The sequence below is a fragment of the Paramisgurnus dabryanus genome, chromosome 8, assembly GCF_030506205.2.
Source record: "Paramisgurnus dabryanus chromosome 8, PD_genome_1.1, whole genome shotgun sequence".
In the NCBI taxonomy this organism is placed as follows: Eukaryota; Metazoa; Chordata; class Actinopteri; order Cypriniformes; family Cobitidae; genus Paramisgurnus; species Paramisgurnus dabryanus.
Window position 1 is genome coordinate 601572 of NC_133344.1, and position 13309 is coordinate 614880.

Below are 13309 nucleotides of genomic sequence, written 5' to 3' on the forward strand. Positions count from 1 at the left end.
TTAATCAGTATGTTATGTTATAATCCATATGTGCCATTATGCGTTTTGTGCTGAGATATGTGAGAGATTGTTTGTGTGAGTGGAAAGGCTGTTCCAGTTGGGGGTAGGAACAAACCCCTGAAGAGAAAACACACAGAACAGATGGTTTCAATAAACAAGTTGTTTGCTTTATAACTATGTTATATTTAGAGAAAGTGAAAATTTGTATGTTTAACTAATGAATGCATTTAACCAATTCATGAACAATGGAGTATTGTTGTGTTGTTGAATAATTATGTTTTACATATTTACTGCCTACATTTCATGCTAATTGCTAAAAGTGTTAAAGTTACAAAGATGTCCAAATAAGGACTGTGGAAATTGATTTTGTTCCATTTTTATATTTCTTTAATTGATCATTTTATTCTATAAACATTGTGTGTTTCATATATGCACTGAGCTATTATGTAGAAATGAGGTGTTTATGTTTGAGAGTGGAGAGTTACCAGTTTTTGTGTGTGTGCTGTAAGGAGGATTAGCGAGGAATTTACGCCTGGTATAGATCAAGATAAGAGAGAGGCCTGAGGGGGAAAGCAAACGGGCAACTATTTCATTAACTAATGCTTTAATATTCACAGGATAAAATGTGCAATGTATTTCTTACTTAATCAGTATTAATCATTGAATAATTGATGTAATAAATATAAGATGTTGTCTTTGATAAATGTGTATTAACCAATGAAATGAAGGTTGCATACAGAATAACTTAATGGGGGCAGGGCAGCTCAACCTTGAAGAAACAGAATCTCCTGTATGTGTGTATGTGTGTGTGTGTGTGTGTGTGTGTGTGTGTGTGTGTGTGTGTGTGTGTGTGTGTGTGTGTATGTGTGTGTGTGTGTTTTCTTTCCTAACAGATGGTTTTTAATAATGATTAAAGTGTTTGCTTAGAAGTAGTATTGCAGTAAAAGATTTAATATGTGTTTATCTATCTAAAGAAGTTAATGTGTGCCTTATTCATATAACCAATTTTACAAATAATGAAATGATGTCATGATATTGAAATATGTTTTACATAATAATCACTTTCATCTTACAGCTTATGTTTTTTATAAATGAATGTTTTATATATGATTTGTTTTTAAGAAAGCATTATAACATGCTATTCAAAGTGGAGGAGTACTGGAGAGGAACTGCAGGGCTCCCAGGGATGAGAGGAGAACAGTTTGTTTTTCTTTGTCTATGTGTGTCCATCTTTGCCTACAGGCTAAAATTGGGTGTGGTGATGGAGTCAGATGGACGAGGGGAACGGCCTTTGTGGGTGGAGATTTTCTGAAGAAAGATCGACGTCACATATTTTATAAATAAGCATGTTACTTCCTGAGCTGGTTGTTCGCTACTTGAGAGGACCCAGCGCTGTTAAACTTTTTCATATCTGATCAATAAATATTTGAACTTAGATATTTGTATCTTTTGCCTTTCCTCTAAATTATGAACACGCAAATGGACGCCTTAAAGTCCAACAACTGCTGAGAGCACTAACCACTAAGCCATCATTTCTGACAGTATTTCATGCTTTGCATGCAAGGATTTAATCCATAAGGACTTTCCAACTATTTTATGGGTTTGTTTATTGCAGCAGTACTATAATTTTCAGTAAGTAGTACATTTTTCATACATTTTTATCAAAAATTACCGCTTTCTCTTTAACTTTGATCGATTTGATCCACGCTCGACCTCTAGGGCTGCTCAAGAATAGCGTGCACGCGTAATTATCTTGACTAGGGAAATCTGGATCAAATTAGTTGGATTGCGTAAGCTTCATTTGCCTTTTTTGAAACCGCTTTAGCCTCACCTCATTTGTTAGGTTAATTCAAGTCGAGTTTGTAACTTTAATCCTCGCTTTTCAAAGCGAGTTTTATGAAATAGCCCTCTGACATTCCTTGTTTTCCACAATCTTTGATAAGTCTGGCTTGTATTCAGTTGTGGCTACTCGTAGTAATTCTTTCACATGTGTGTTAGTCAGGACAGAGCCATGCTTTAATTTCACTTGTTTCGGTGTTGAAAAAAGTGATTCACAGATGTAAGTTGACCCAAACATAGACAATAGTTTTAGTGCTGCCTTTTAACATTGGGATATTTCCAAAACTCCACAGTTTCTTCCCTTAGAACACTTTAAAGTCCGTCATACTCAGAAAGTTCAATCATTTCAAGCTGAGATGCTGCTTTATCTTCCACTAAAGGGACTTTTAAACAATGATTCAGCAGTGAATGGGTTGATGAGAATCTGTCCTCAAAACTCTATTCAAGATTTTTAAGCAGTGTTGCATACAGTGCAGTACACTTGTTTACAACCTCTGCTGCTTGTCCACTTCAACAAAGATGGAAAATCTGTGAACTCTTTTGTAGATGCATTTTGAGTTTGTTGATAAATGTGAAAACACTGCACCAGGCCAGGCACCATCTTTAACTTCCCCTGCAGATCCACATTCAGATAATGCAGTATGTCGACCAAAAAAGACAAATCTGAAATCCACTTGGGATCACATAGCTCGGGATATCATCAATACTGAAAGAGCAACATCTGCTTTTATCTGTCTTTGTCTATTTCAGTAAGACATTGATAAACTTCATACTGCATCTATTATCTTAACGACGACAGTGGGGCCTCCAGCCTTAGTCAAACGGGTTGGTATGTATGGTCGGGTTGCGTTTTTCGCGCTTTCGTGTGTCTTGTGAATAGTATGCCATACAGACCCGTTTGCTACTGAACCTGCATTAACGACGACAGTGGGGCCTCCAGCCTTAGTCAAACGGGTTGGCACGTATGGTCGGGTTGCGATTTTGGCGCTATCGTAAGTCTTATGAATAGTATGCCATACAGACCCCTTTGCCACTGAACCTGCATTAACGACGACAGTGGGGCTTCCGGCCTTAGTCAAACGGGTTAACACGTATGGTCGGGTTGCGATGTTTTTGGCGTCTTCTCCTGGTCCTGTAAATGGTATACAATATAGACCCGTTTGCCACTGAACCTGCATTAACGATGACAGTGGGGCTTTAGGCCTTAGTCAAACGGGTCGTCAGGTTTCATTTTCTCTTAAAGATCGGAAGGTGACCCTTATTTACCATATATACCCTCGCATTGGGCCCCCAATTTGCTAAATCCTCAACTGTGGATAACATAATTATGCCGCAATATTTAGTCTGTCTGGAACTAAGCTGAGTTAAACCACATCACTGTGTGACACTTCAATACATATGAACGGCTGCTACGCTAATACGATTTTGTTTTTCTCTCCCTGTCTCGTCCTCGACAAACAGACCCAGTCCCGGTAGATGTGAAAGTCGGCACACCTCTGATCTACTGGCCGTCCTTCAACGTTATGCCCAGCTGATACCTGACCAACGATCACCTGCAGAACCGCTTAATCTCCGCTAAATCTCCATTTCCGTTCTCCCAAGGGTTTTTCCCTCCTAGGACTTATTTTTCCTCGGATAAAAGCCCGGGGTTTTTTTTCTCCTAGGGGGTTTTTCACCCCGGGGAGGCAGCCTTTTTGGGCTTTACCTAGCTTCCTCTTCTATACGTTGCTTTAGTAATACGTGCAATTATAATATTGAGTCATAACCGCAGCAAATTTAACTGCTCATGCTATCATGTATTCTGTTGTGCTATCTGTCGTTTTCTGTGCTTTTCACTGCTTCTATTTATGTAAAGCTGCTTTGAAACAATTGACTTTTGTGAAAAGCGCTATATAAATAAAATTGAATTGAAAAAAAAAAAAAAATGAATATTACAACAGCATGAGTTTATAGAAGAGTCCTGGGGTCCGTTCTTCGTACGTCACTTAATACATCCACGATCAAATGAAACATCCAAGATGTTTAGATCTGGCTAATTATATCTCGCTTATCCGGTTCTTTGAACACCCCTGCTGTTGATGATTAGTATGGCAGGATTGAATGATCTGAGATGACTGCGTGTTTGTGCGCTGCATGAAAAGGCAATACATATCGATAGCAAAAACACTGATCAGCCACGCTGTGATTGGCCGGTTGTTACAATGGCCATGAACACGCCCATTTTGAACCCCTGCAGTCTGAGAGCTATTGATGGAAGGTTGTGAACTTTTTATGACACTGAATTTAGGGCGCACTCACATTATCCCAACCAAACCAAACCATGCCTGGGCGCGATTGCCACCCCTCCCTACTCCCCCAGGTGCACGCACTCACACTGTACTTTTATCGATCCGAGTCCGGGCGCGCTTTCGTCATTAAGATGCGATTGTTTTGAAAAAGCAGGAAGTAAAGCGCTCTCTTAACACTGGAACCCACCGTAATGATAAGTCTGTGTTTTTTTATTCGGAGTCGTTTGGTACGCGATTACAGACAGCCCTCTCACATGTCATCATATTGCTTAGTTCATCTGTCACGTGCGCAGCTCGGACATTCACGTAACCCCGCTGCGCGCATCAAAAGGTTTTTACGGAGGCAGATGAAGGTGAGTGGTCGCGCAACTGACGTCTTCACCTTTTGAATCGCGCTCAGGCGCGATTGCGCTCACACCACAGCCTTCCGCGCCTGAGCCCAAGTGAACCGCGCTCCGGCCCACCTCTGCAACCCGGCCGCGGCGCGATTAAACAATCCGCGCCCGGGCGCGGAACGAAGCGATCACACTAGTCAAACAAACCAGGCTTTGGGGGTCAAACGCGCCCGAGCGCGGTTTGGTTTGGATAATGTGAGTGCGCCCTTAGAATCCCAGTTAAAGCTACTTTTGTACATAAATCACCATAAATAATGTAAATATTCTGTAAAAATATAATCTTGATTTCTTTATATGCTTGATTTAAACTTTGATGCTCCTAAAGTACTTTAAGTCTCTTTTAAAAACAGTTCAATGCTATTTTGTCTGTTTGTAACAGGTGGTGGTCCTCCATCTTCATGTAATGTGCTGGCAGGAGTGATGTCTCTAAACTGACTGATTGTACAGATCATCTCTGGAACAGTTGATCTTTCTTAAACCCACAGCCAATGCAACACTTTGATTGCTGATAAATAAAATTTGAATTGTTGTTTATTATAAGATTGTGTTTTCCTCTCTTTTGTGCAGTTGTAGATAATACACCAACACTTTCAGCAGTTCCCAATAATGTGTTAAATGAAGTATGATGTGCAGTAAGTGAATGTAAATGTTATTCTACATCAAAAGATTATAAAGTGCAACTGTTTCTGAGCAATGCACACGACAGCAAAGAAATCCTCTCAGATGAAAGTCCTTTAGAGAAACTATATGCAAGTGGTTAAATACGTTTACTTCAATTGCATTATTCTTATATAACTGATTTCTGACTACAAGAATATTAGCAGGAATCCACATTAACTGAAAGTCCTGCATCTGCTGAGTCTGCACAGAAAAGTGTAGTAAAGAAGATAAATATATGTGAAAATATGTGCACAAAACTTATTTGGTTATTATGGTCATTTTTTGTCACAGGAAAGGGACAGGGCAACATCTTTGTATTCAGAGTTTATATAACAGATATAAATTACTAAAAGAACTCTTAAGCCTACTGTAAGAATCTAAAAGATATACCTTTCCCACACCCACTAGTTAACTTGTAAGCAAACCCAATATATATCTATATATCTTGTTTATACTGTCATTATATGTTCACATGGTTTTGATAATCCTTTTCAGGGTGGCATTTTCTCTAATCATATATTTTGATGACAAGCTCATCCTGTCTTTAAGGTTAAATATATACAATGCATATTATAGAAATGCTATGTGTCTGGTTTTTCTATTGTATAACACACTGAATGTTTTCTGGCCTGTTCAGTTAAAGTTTTCCCCAGTGATTAATGATCTTACATTTGCTATTTTAAGCAGCTAAGTCTATACTTAAAGCAGCTGAGGGTTGCTGGACGGTGTATTTGTACGCGCTCACTTGGCTTAAGTTAAGTGTCATTAAATCAATGTCCACTCACCATTTGAATGCTCAGAGTATTCATTTTATTCAATGAGTTGCATTGTTGAAACAGCATGGCCTTGTGATATGGTCAAAAAATTGTGTGTTCACCTTTCTCCAGCAACACCTGTCACCAGAAGGAAGGTTCCTACCTATATTCACTGAATATAGAACAGTGACACCTAGAGGACACCTTAACAAGACAAATGGCTCTTACATACCGGCCCCTAATTGGGACACATACCAATTTTCAAAACATACAAAAGAGCCATAAAACAAATACAAACTGTGAGCACAATAAACATGCATAATGATTGTAACAATCTCTTAGCCCATAGATTCATGCAAGAAACAAAGCTTTGCTATTGGCCTATCAATAACACTGGTCTTAGTTTGTAAACGCACAGAGCGCACCAGGCCTTTCTTATCAGGAAATGTTTCTAAAACTCTTCCAAGAGGCCAGGAGCCCCTAGGTGCCGTTGGATCCATAATGACCACAATGTTCCCAGGCTTGAGGTTATTCCTAGTTTGGTTCCATTTCTGCCTCTCTTGCAGCAAAGGTAGGTATTCTCTAACCCATCTCTTCCAAAATAGGTCTGAAATGTATTGAACCTGTTTCCACCTTCTTCTTATGTACAAATCATGCACATCGAATAATCCAGGAGATAAGGAAGGTTTTCCTTTTAGCAACAATATATGATTGGGAGTCAGAGCTTCAAGATCCATTGGATCATCAGACAACTTGGTGATTGGTCTATCATTCAAGATGGCTTCAGTTTCACACAAGACGGTATGTAAACTATCATCATCAAGCGTCTGCTGTTGAAGAACTGCAGTGAGGATTTTTTTCAGCATCCTGATGACTCGCTCCCAAACTCCACCATAATGGGATCCAGCTGGAGGATTGAAACTCCATTTTATGCCCTTCTGACATAAAGCTCCTTGAATCTTAATTTGATTCAGTGATGAAAGTGCCTCCTTAAGCTCTCTCTCAGCCCCTATGAAATTGGTGCCATTATCTGACAGAAGACGTTCCACCTGCCCTCTTCTACTGATAAATCGGCGCAGAGCATTAATACAAGCATCTGTGTCAAGGGAATTGGCCATTTCAAGGTGAACTGCTCTGCTGGCTAGGCAGGTAAAGATGACACCATAACGTTTTACTTTGCCTCGTCCTCTCTTCACCTCTATTGGACCGAAATAGTCAACACCTGTATTAGTGAATGGCGGCTGGTCTGGCAGGATCCTCTCCTTAGGCAAGTCTGCCATTTTCTGCCCCATCAGTCTTGCATTATATTTTTTACAGAAGCAGCAGTCTGCTATGATCTTTCTTACGGCTGTGGTAGCACCTGTAATCCAATATTTCCTCCTTAATGTAGACAACATATGGTTACGCCCACTATGGCCAAGCCGGTGATGTAAATCTTTCAATATCAGGGTAGCCACATGCTGATCTTTAGCAAGAAGTAGTGGATACTTTGTGTCTGGCAATGAGCCACGTGTCAACCTCCCTCCAACTCTCAGAAACCCATTATCCAACCATGGGTCCAGCTTATAGATGGAACTGTGTTTGCTTACTGTATTCTTTCCAGAAGACAAAGCAGCAATCTCCTCAGGAAATCTTTGCTGTTGGCAGTAACAGATTATAGCCAACTCTGCTTCCAAAAGATCCTCTGCTGACAAGATTTGTCCTCCTGTTGTACTTTTAGCCATCCGTTTTTCTTGTGCCAAGGCATTCTGCTTATTGACATCAATGACATCAGACTCCCTCCTCATGTGAGTCCTTGTCAATAATATTCCTTTCAACCTTAGGAACCAGGCAATTGCCACTCGAAGTCTCCTCCAATCTGAAAAGTAAGCTTTTTCAGCAGATTTGTACCCTCCAGGGCATCTTGGGTATTTACCACATTCACAAAGGCTTCTTTCTTGACCTCGATGTCATCAACCGCTACAGAGGTATGCACAATGTTTTCGGGCCAATCCTCTTCTGGTTTATACAGGAACTTGGGGCCTTCTATCCATCTGTTGTCATTAATGAAATCTCCAGCCCTCCTTCCTCTGGATGCATCGTCAGCTGGATTCTCCTTTGTGCCAACATATCGTCATTGTGCTGTCTTTGTGGCCTCCCTGATGATGGAGACTCTGTTTGCAACAAAAGTATGAAAACGCTTGTCTTCATTCATGACATACTTGAGCACAGATGTGCTGTCTGTCCAGAAAACAGATTCTTGCAGCTGGAGCCTCAGCTCCTTCCTTAACATCAGGTCTACACGGACAGCAAGCACAGCAGCAGTTAGCTCTAAACGGGGAACAGTGATGGCCTTTAGAGGTGTTACCCTAGCTTTTCCCAAAAGAAAGGCAACATGGATGTCACCGTTGTTATTCTTTATTCTAAGATAAGTCACTGCGCTATATCCTTGTTCACTTGCATCAGAGAAGTTATGAAGCTGAGCATACATGTAGGATCCAAAGCTCATTGGCTTTATGCATCTCTCAACTTTGAATTCAGAGAGTGCATTCAGTTCCTTTAACCACCTCATCCAATCATGCAGAATGTCACGGGGCACAGTATCATCCCATCCAAACTTCCTCCTGCATAGCTCCTGTAACATAATCTTAGCAGGTAACACTACTGGTGCCAAAAATCCAAGTGGATCGTATACTGAACTTGAAACTGACAACATCCCACGTCTTGTGTAGGACCTTTCCTGAACCTCCATTTTGAATTTAAATGAGTCAGTTTCTGCACACCACAGCAAACCAAGAGCTCTTTCAACAGGCAGGCTGTCTCTGTCCAGATCCAGCTTCTTCCACTCTTTGGCTCGGGACTCCTCGGGAAGAGTTTGAAGAACAGTGCGCTTGTTGCTACTCCATTTTGTCAAAGTGAAATCTCCTCGCTGACAAAGAGTAGAAAGATCTTTAACTAAACAAGTTGCTGCTTCTTCAGATGCCACACTCTTAAGGCAATCATCCACATAGAAGTTTTCTTTGAGAGTTTGAACAACCTCCTCTCGAAACTCAGACTGATGATCATCTGCTGTTTTTCTCAAAGCAAAAGCAGCGCAACTTGGAGAAGAGACAGCACCAAAAAGATGGACAGTCATACGAAACACTGACACTTCTCTTGCAAAGTCTCCATTTTGCCACCACAAGAAGCGAAGAAAGTCACGATCTTCTTCTGCCACCTTAACCTGATGAAACATTGCTTGTATGTCACCCATGACTGCAACCACGTCTTGCCTAAACCTCAGTAGGACTCCAAGCAATGTACTTGTAAAATTGGGACCTTGTAAAAGGACTTGATTCAAGGATGTTCCTTTAAATGTTACACCACAATCAAAAACCACCCGCAGGTTCTTCTTCCTGGGATGACGTACACCATGGTGAGGAATGTACCACACCTTGCCATTTTCACCTTTCAGCTGTTGAGTGGGAACTTGCTCTGCATATCCTTTGTTGAGCATCTCATTGACAAATGTTACATACTCCTGATAAAATTGCTCATCTCTCTGGAATCTCCTCTTCAACCCAAGTATACGTTGTTTTGCCACAGAAAAGTTGTTAGGAAGATGCACATTTTCCCATTTAAACGGCAACTTCAAGGTGTAATGATTATCCCTAAGCTTGGCAGAACTCTCTGCAATCTCCAAGAATCTAATATCCTCTCTTGATAATCCTTGCTCTTCTGTAACTTGCTCATTGAAATCATGGTTATATGTGACCCGTCACGGAAACCAGGGACTCAAGTCGGCAGCACAAGTTTCGAGAAAATGAGAAACAAAGTTTTTTTTTCGAAATTTGTGATTTTCGTTTTATTGCAGAATCTGTTAGTTGAGATCACAAAGAAGCCTCTCCATGTTTGAGATAGCAGTTTTTGTATATTTAAAAGCGTACATTTTGCGGTTAAAATAGGCTTGTTTTTCCGGAGATTCTAGCATGCAGCGGGGGGCGTCATTATCTGTGTGTATATTTACATACTGTATAAGCTTGTGTTTTCGCCTCCGCCCCCAAAGGGAACAGCGTGACTACTAAATAAGGATAGTTCGCCCAAAAATGAAAATAATGTAAGTAATGACTCACCCTTATGTCGTTCTAAACTCGGAAGACCTCCGTTCATCTTCGGAACACAGTTTAAGATGTTTTATCGTTAGATTTAGTCCGAGAGCTTTCCCCTTCATTGAAAATCTATGTATGGTTTCCATGTCCAGAAAGTTAATAAAAACATCATCAAAGTAGTCCATGTGACATCAGTGGGTCAGTAAGATTGTGTTGATGCATCGAAAATACAGTTTGGTCCAAAAATAGCAGAATTACGACTTTATTCAGCATTGTCTTCTCTTCCGGCTCGAGCGTGAAGTCACGTGACTGTAGTGACGCGCTGCCCTGTTCCTCAGACATGTTTGCTAAGTTTTTTTTTTTTCAAACTTATAGCCTGCGTCTCCCCAGACTGTAAAGCTCGGGCGCACAAAACAAAAGAAAAATAAAAGAAGCTGGGGCGGAACAAATAACAGTCAGCCGCATCGTACGTCAGCTGCGTCACTGACTTTATGCGGCGCCGCAGTCGGATGACGTCAAAGTACCGCAAGAGCTCTTCAAGAAATCTTACGGAGTAGTTTAATTTCGACTCGCTCTCGCGGTACTTTGACGTCATCTGTATGTCAGTTCTTGCAGCGCAGCATGAGCCCAAACACACAGAAGTTACGCAGATATAGTTGTATTTTTCATATAATTGGCTACATGTTTTGTCTATCAATATTTTCCATGAAGTCATTGGCTGATGGAGAAACGAGCGAGCCATTGGTAACCTCTCTAAAGGATGTCACGTTTTCGACGGCGCTGTTTGGATGATCTATTATACTACTTCCCTATTTTAAATACAAACTTTGAAGGAGGGTTCATGTGTTTAACGGAGGTGTAAGCTCATATACCCTTACATGTTACGATTTAAATAGTCTTCAGATTATATATTATATTGTATTACCAGACATTCATGCGAAATCTGATGTAAACAATCTATATTTCACAGATTATACGCATTTGTGGACAAATATGGTCATTGGATAATCTGAAACAGACTGGATTCGACTTGTGATCCCCACAAAGGTAAAAGAGTCATGTTTATTTTTGCGGGTTGTCATTTGGTCATAAAATACTACATATGATGCTAGAACATCTCAAAAAGGGTTTTACAGGGGGCATGGCTTAGCTAAATGAGATGTAAATGAGCCCTATTGTCTCCCCCAGCTGAAAAGAAGAGTCCCTTTCGTCTCGATTTTCTCGGTTTGAGTATTTCTGAGTTCCTATATTCAAATGGCCACAACTTCTCCAAATCTTATCAGATTTCCATGTGTTACACATCGTTGGAAAGCTTAGAAACTCCACTTTCAGAATCTGTGAATAACTCAAAATGCCCAGATCCGACTTGTGTCCCTACTTTCCGTGACTGGTCACATATTGTTGAGACAACATCTCCTCCAACCTACACACAGAAATCCTGTTGACCACTGCAGAACAGTCTTCATCCTCAAAGTTGCCTGCATGCAAAGGACCATTAATGACCCAACCCAAAGCCGTTCTTATGGCATAAGGGCCATCTCCATGGCTGTTTATGACTTCCCAAGGCTCCAACATCTTGGGTGTGTTGTTTCCAATCAACAAGTCAACGTTGGCCATTATGCGAGGAGCTTTAACCTTTGCCAGGTAAGGCCACTTTGACAACTCTTCCTTAGACACAATGTTGTCAGAACTTACCAGCATTTGTTTCTGTGTAAGCGTTTGTGGAAGCTGATAGAAGATGTTACCATCAATAGCAGAGACTTCTAAACTTGAGAGTACGTAGGCTGGTACAACCTTTTCCTGTCCCATAGTTTGTAGTAAAAACTGAGTTTTTCTTCCAGGAAGATTAAGTCGCTGCATAAGGCTTTCAGTGCAAAAGGTTGCTGAACTGCCAGGATCTAGAAATGCATACGTCTGTATTATCTGATCTCCCTTACTGCTTTTAACTTGAACTGGTAAGATAGAAAGTAGACAGCGATCTTTTCCGGCCCCTGTATGGCCACATGTTTCAGTAGTTCCTAAGAACTTATATGCGTCTGATTCCTTGGAGATGATGTCTGCATTGGCTGTATTTCTGTCAATGTGAAGCACAGTGGGATGGGGCTGATTACATATCTTACAAGTCAACCGCTTGCCACAGTTACGACTCATGTGCCCAGCACTTAAGCAACCGAAGCAAAGCTTTTTCTCCTTTAGAAAGTCCATTCTTTCCCTATGCTTCTTACTCTTAAATTGCATACAATTCTCCAATACATGATGTTTAGCACAGCACAGTACACACATAATGAAATCACCTTGGGATTGTTTGTTGGCAATTCTGTTCTTATATTAGAGGCTTCTAGAGACTTCACAGGTGCAACATTAGTGGCAAAGATGTTTCCTTTAGCTTTGCATTCTAGACGCAGTTTTGGTCGATTGACAAGTCTTCTGCTAACTGGTAACTCCCTGATATCACCAAACAAGGGATCCATCAAGATGCTTACTTGTCTTTCAATAAATCCTACAAGATCTTTGAATGAAGCTCTACAATCAGTAGTTTCCAGAATGTTATGTGCAACAGTTCTCCACCGCTCTCTGAGCTTGTAAGGCAATTTAGATATAAGAGCTCTCATATTGCTTGGCATATCCAACTCCTGAAGATACTGCAATTCCTCAGCGACATTACAGCAGCCACGTAAAAATAGAGCATAAGACTGTAAAGCATTGACATCCTCACCCTTTATTATACAAGGCTCTTTCCAAGTAAGCAGTGGCGATCTTGTACTTATTCCCAAAATGTTCCTGTAATAGCTGTTTTGCCTTAGTGTAGCCAAAGTCAGGGTTCAAGTGTAGACAACTACGTACAAGCTCCCTTGGCTGCCCCCTAGTGAACTGTTCCAAGTAGTATAAGCAATCACTACTGCTTGCCTTTTCCTCAACTCCCTTTTCAAACATCCGGATAAATGAAACATACTGAAGTGGATCTCCATCAAATAAAGGAATATCTCTTGATGGTAAAGATGCAGAACATTGCTGTTGAACAAGAGCTGCTGTTATTTCATTCTGCTTTTGCATTATAGTGACAATGTCACCATATTGACTTTCAATGTTTGGCCGAGAAATCCTATCCGATGTAAGAGGTCCATGAGGTTGCACTGATGTATGTCCTGGTATATGCTGGGAACTCCAATCAGATGCAAAAGCTCCATGAGGTTGAACTGATGTATGTACAAATATTTGTTGGGAATTCTGCCTTCCTGAGTTTGTACATTCCTGCCAAGGCTGCTGCCGAATTTCCTGATATGACTCAGAATATGCCAAAGGCG

The 13309-nt window shown here is 40.7% G+C and overlaps 1 protein-coding gene across 3 annotated transcripts in view; it reads right to left on the reverse strand.

The window, feature by feature from the left end:
* Positions 1–13309, reverse strand: part of LOC135770627 (NACHT, LRR and PYD domains-containing protein 3-like) — a 287002-nt gene that overhangs the window by 43517 nt on the left and 230176 nt on the right. The gene's annotated exons all lie outside the window — the stretch shown is intronic.